Here is a 6,638-nt window from a genome sequence, read left to right on the forward strand (position 1 = left end):
AGCCCCTCCCTCCTTCCTGGTCCCGCCTAGCTCCCCGCTCCCATTCGTTCCTCCCTCTGTCTGTCACACCCTCGTCGTTAGTCCCTTACACCTGAGACTCGTTTCACTGTCTTGTTTCTGTGTATTAAAACCCCCTAGTGTTTTACTTCCGTGTCGGTCATTCCTTGTACGCGAGTTCCTCCTTGCTTTTCCGCTCTCCTATGGTCCTCTGTTTATCGTTCTGTCTGTTCATGTTCTCTGTCTTGTATCTAGTTTTGGTTGTGGTTTTATGTTTCTCCTTATTGAACTTTTCCCTGCTCCGTGTGGACTAGCTCATTTATATCGTGTTGGTTTGTTAAGCTTTCCCCTCGCTGTTTACCCCTAGTTACGTTTTCTGTAGTCTGGTTTAGTATGTAGTCCATAGACTGGTATTGTGTTTCGGTCTTTCTCTCCCTTGAGTAGTTGCCCTTTGTTTTATATGGTTCTCCCCTTTGTGTTTTCTTAGTGTGTTTAGTAGTAATAGCTTCATGTGTTTTCCCTTTCCCTAGATGTCTTACCTTCTTGTACCACACTATTACCCTTCTATTGTTTATAGTGTAGCTCCTTTCTGCCTTTGGTGTTTTTGTCTAGTGTTTTGCTGCTTTCTCTTATAATAAATATTCATATACTTGCAATTGCGTCACCTCTGCCTCTGAAACGTTACATCCACACAGACAGAGGATAATGTCTTTATATCCTTCATAGCCGTATAACTATATATATAAACCCGCAATGAAAATTAAGTCTGACTAGGTATTGGAGTGGAAAGACTAATATTTCAGGAGTCCTCTGTTTGTTAATCACAAAACAAACAGAGGACTCCTGAAATATTAGTCTTTCCACTCCAATACCTAGTCAGACTCCAGGTAATTAATAATAATAATAAATAAACACAATGGACTGAGCTGCAGAATGTCTTTATTGGTCAATAATGAAACAGTTCTTAGGATGCTCTATGCATGCATTTGAAAGGCAAAGGCAGGGCTTTGGAAATGGCTGAGCACATCCGGGACAAAAGTTTGCAACATTTGTTTCTTGTTTCCCAGATTTATTTTTCAGATATATATTTAATTTGTATTCCTCATATATATTTTAAATGTCCATAATAAGGCATAATGTATAACTGAATGTTAAATAATGAGCATACTCGTCACTCATAGTGAGGAGAACACCAAGGATGTCGCTGAATGACTTGATCATCTGTCTGGGAGCTTCTACATGACGTGTCTTCATTTCATACCTGTCAAGTGGCCCGTTTTGGCCGGGACAGTCCCGTATTTTACCGCTCTGTCCCGGCGTCATCCCGTATTTTTTATTTTTTTTAAAGCATTCATGTGCCGCTCCAAACAGAATTCTGTCACTAGCATCGCGAGAACTGCCACCCAGACTACTGCAGGTGGAACTGCCACCCAGACTACTGCAGGTGGCAGTTCTCGCGAGGCTAGTGACAGAATCTGTTTAGTGTCGACAGTGGGAGCAAACCTGGAACAACAAATCAGAGATGGATTTAACGAGAGAAGGCAGTCCTGCCTAAAAAGCTAAGTGTATTTACTTTCCTAAAGAGGAGCATGAAGGGGCATAGCTACTCATTCTGTAAGATTTGTAGCTGTGATTTTAGTGTCTCTCATGGGGGAAGGAACAATGTCCGTCGGCACGAACAATCTGCCAAGCACAAACGCGGGCTAAAGGCACAGAAATATGCCCAGGAGATGTCCCCATTTGTAGCTAGAAATACCACTAGAAAATTTTTATTTTTTTATTCATTTGTAGTTCAAAACATACACTGTAAAAAATATCCATATATTTAACAGAGATAAACAGTAAAATTGTGACAGGAAATATCCGTAAATTATAAAAAATGTTTTAACTGTTAATTTCATGTGAACTCACCGTAAATAAATTAATCTGTGAAAACAATAATTTGTACATTTTTTCTCAGAAATAAATACTTAACACTACCGTAAAGCACTGTTTTTTTAATGGAAATTTTTTAACAGTCAAATACTATAATTTTTACATTAATTTGTTGAAAAAAATACAGGTTTTAATTGCTGCATGCAAGTTAGGTTGTGCTGGTAATTAATCTATGCTGTAACATTGTGATTTTTAAAAATATTTTCACAGAAAAATGGATTAAGGAGCACTATTCAAGAAACTGAAAGCACTTTACATTTATTCCATTCTTGATTCACAAATTAAAAATGTTCATGTCCTTGTCATTTTCCTTTTGTTTTGTGATTTTTAATACAGCCTTTTCTTCTTCTTTATACTTGAAACTGTGTTTTGGATTTATTTTTTGTAAAGAACGCAATGCATATCTTTTAAATATACATTCAGTTTACCTTATAAATCCATCAGGTTTAAATTTCAAAGACCAGTAACTTGATGCACCAACAGCTAATGATTGAATGACTGAGTGAAATCATATGTTATATTCTCAAAAGCATTCAAATAATAATCCACTGTCTGTTCTATCTATTCATATTTGAATAATATTGTATCTGTTTTTTTTTCATGGAAAATAAAACTGATCTTAAAAAACAAACAAAAAATAATGTTTCCCCATCTGGAGCGTCTAAAGGCACCAGAATTCAAACGCACCAATCAGTGCACTGCATCACGCTCCACAGCAGCAAACGTACGTATAGCAGCTCAGAGACTCACTTTGGAGTTGAGGAGTTCGGCATCAAGCCAACATTCACCAAGTTTTTTCAATTTCCTGGATTTAACCTAAACCACAGCTCGTCTTTAGTTACTTTGGTAAGAAAATAATCAAAGTAGGTTAATTTATTAATTTATTGTGTTGCAGACAGCAAAGGCGCAAATGATAAGTTGCGTTAGCTTTAGCTCCCGCCTAGCATTAACGTTAGCCACATTAGACTGTAAAATACGCCTGTAGCAGGGGCGCAGATGGCACTGGGGACTGGGGAGACATGTCCCCTCCAGATTTATATTGACCCCATTCGAAATCTAGCATCTACAAGCATAAACGTATATATTGTACAGCTTGGTCCCCCTCACTTCAGAATTTCCATCTGCGCCGATGGCCTGTAGTGCATGTTTCAGAGACGTGTGTATTAATGTAAACTGTCTTATATAAGTGTAGCGTCATGTTAATACTTTTTATAACGCCGGCATGGATTTAGCTAACCTCATAACTGTGTCCTGTTGAAGATGTATTCTTCAAAAAAAAGAAAAAAAAAAACGTTATACCCGTAATTTTATGGTGGAGTTCTGGCAACCTCAGCTGCAAGCGTTTTACCGTAAAATGTCCTCTATGTCCTCTATCATCACTTTTAATCATTTAAATCACCAGGACTGTACTCAGTGTCTTTCTCTATCACCAATATCAGTAGCCTGAACACAACTACAAACACATAACACTGATGTGACATGAAAGATACACTCCTTCTCATTTACATGTAGGGCTCTTATCCAGAGCGCCTTACGAAGTGCTTTGCCATCTGTTCACAGAATTAATTCTAAATAGTACATAGATACTATTATGTACTATTGTATGTAATACTACTAAACTACAGAAATCAATGCAAATACCTAGAAGTACACAAAAACATAGGCTGAATATTGCTAAACTACAGAAATTAAAATGGATACCTACAAGAAATGCAAATTCACATAGGTACTATACAGTGTTGTATAAAGTATTAGAGACCCATACTTGAGTAAAAGTACAAGTACTCTATCAAAAATTTTACTTGAGTAGAAGTTGAAGTGTTCTTTAAAAACTTTACTTAAGTAGAAGTACAGAAGTATTCAGCATTATTTGTACTTAAGTATTGCAAGTAGTTTATTCTGAAATTTATTACTCAAGTACTGAAAGTAAAAAGTACAAGTATTGTGTTTTGAATTAATTAAAGAAAGCCGTCAAAGTTTGTTATCAATTATTTTTATATCACTTACAAATCAAAGATGTCAAAGACAAATACAAGTGGTCTGTATGTATAAACTAGCAACTTAAAAAACTGGGCTTAACACTTTGTACACAAAAAACAGATAACCCATGTCCCGCTACGTCGTAGGTTTGACGCAGAAGTACAAATTCGCCTTCATTTAGCTGAGAAAATGAGGTGTATTTTGGACGTAAAATCCGTCCATCGGGTTCTAAGGGTGAGCCTACTGCCCTGTGTTTACCCTCAATAAATGCCCTTACCCTATAAAAACACTACACTATAAAAATGGGCACATAATTAGTCAGCATGAAGAGACATGCTAACTTACTGTTACTGTTGCTAAAAACACAACTCAGCGTGACATCGTCTTTATGATTGCCAGATAATGTTAAGTGAATACTGCAGCACGTCATGGACATAATTAGGTTAGTTAGCTAAGATATCTAACCTAACTGTGTCTTCTGTGTTTTATATTTATAACTTACATTGATGTGGGGTGGTCTCCTTACTCACCCTCACCGCCACAATCACTCGTGTTAAAGGTGTGGAAAGTGCCAATATATGTACATTAAAACGCCAACAAGCTTATTATGCAGCACTTATGCTGCTCTTCTGCTGTTACCAAACATGGTACCATCTCTTTTAATGAGATAAAAAGCGAATTATTTGGAATAATTTTGAGTATATGTGTATTTGTATAAATATGTAAACTAAGCTGAAGGTGATGGAAAATACTGAAAATGGACCTTCAAAGTGCCGTACAAGTGCATGAATTCCACCTTGTAATTTCGCACGCACAAAAATCGAGAGGTGCACGACCTCCCGATGCGACCGCTCGCGTGGCTAACGCGCATGGGCGGAGCCACCGCGATTGCATCATTTTTGCCGCGCGGACCCTTGCGGCAGTCACGACGTGTCAAGTGAACCTAGATTACGAAGCTCAAAGTGTTCAGTGAAGGCAGCAGCAGAGTAATCGAGACGCGACCGGAGCATGCACAGTTTTCTCATAAGACAGCCTGACCGCTTGACCCGGTGACAGCGCCAGCTAACATGTTTATAATTGTAACGAGTAACTATACAGCACGTTAAAAATGTATCGAAGTAAAAGTATTAAACTGATGGAAAATATGTAGTGAAGTAAAAGTGGAAGTAGGAGAAAAAAATAATACTCCAGTAAAGTACAGATACAGCATTTTAGTACTTAAGTACAGTAGCGAAGTAGTTCTACTTTGTTACTATACAACTCTGGTACTATATCATACAACGGAAACAACTATGATAAGTGCTAGAGATTTAGTCTGTTCTACAGATGAGTCTTCAGTCTACATTTGAAGACTGCTAAGGACTCTGCAGTCTGGACAGTCAATGGAAGCTCATTCCACTATCTCAGAGCCAGGACAGGTCTTGAAGTTTGTTTTCCGTGAGACTTTAAGCATGGCGTTTTAAGCCAAGCCGTACTTGAGGTTCAAAGTACTCAAGGTTTGGATGGGGCTTTGACCATGGCCATCATGTAGGGAGGAGTTGGTCCATTTTTGGCTTTGCAAGCAAGCATCGAGGTTTTAAATCTGATGTATGCAACTACTGGAAGGCAGTAAAGAGAATGCAGCACTGGAGTGACGTGAACTTGGGGAGATTGAAGACCAGTCGTGCTGCTGCATTCTGGACCAGTTTGTAGAGGTCTGATGACCCATAGAGAAAGATCCATAAGTAAGCAGTTGCAGTAGTCCAGCTTTGAGATGATGAGAGACTGTACAAGTACCTGGGTAGCTTCCTGTGAAAGAAAGGGTTGTATTCTCCGTATGTTGCAGAGATGAAATCTGCAGGATCTGGTCATTGGCCTCTCGGAAGTGAAAAGCAGAAGTCTGCCTGTTAAAAAGTTGCAGACAAAATCCAAAGTTAGCTGCTGTTAATTTTGTGCCAATAACATTACAAATATTATAGTTCTTATGAGCTGAAATATTTACCATGATTTGGTATAAATGATAAGTCTTTGAATCATCATTTACTTGGTTAGATTCTGAATCTTTGCAGGTAGAAAATTTATTGATATTGAAATTACTACTCAAAGTTGATCCTTGGAAAACAATTGATGTCTAGGGGTACAAGTGTGCAGGTTAACAAAGCTCTTTTTCAAAGAGACAAAAATGTGATACGTTCACCTTATCGGAGTCCCTTTGAAAACCTACAGAGCTTTGTTAAGCTTATACATCTGGACATCAGTTTTCATCCAAGAATAAAAACTGCAAAGCCATTTCAAAAAGGGATCAGACTTCTCTGTTATGTTGAATCATGACAATGACATCTGTGAATTAGCACTTAATCTTGGAAAACACAAACAGTGAAGAGGGATTCAGGAGGTGGCAGATCTCGAAGATCCAGTGTAGTGGTGCAGCAGGGAGAGTCACTCACCTCAACATAATGGCCAGATTGATTTGTACTGTGAGCTAGTGCTCCTGCTCTAGGCTGTGAAATCTGAACTGTTAAGCACATTGATTTGTACATCATTTAATGTGACTAATAATCATTAGCGATAGAATAGATAGATAGATAGATAGATGGTAGATACATACTTTATTGATCCCGAAGGAAATTTAGCAGCCAGTAGCAGTTACACCAAACAGTTAAGGACACACACAGCAATTTCACAAAACGTATATGACATTCACAAACAATACAAAGACTATACAATACAAGTGTACAATTACCCAG

This window comes from Brachyhypopomus gauderio, unplaced genomic scaffold (assembly GCF_052324685.1).
Source record: "Brachyhypopomus gauderio isolate BG-103 unplaced genomic scaffold, BGAUD_0.2 sc128, whole genome shotgun sequence".
NCBI lineage: Eukaryota > Metazoa > Chordata > Actinopteri > Gymnotiformes > Hypopomidae > Brachyhypopomus > Brachyhypopomus gauderio.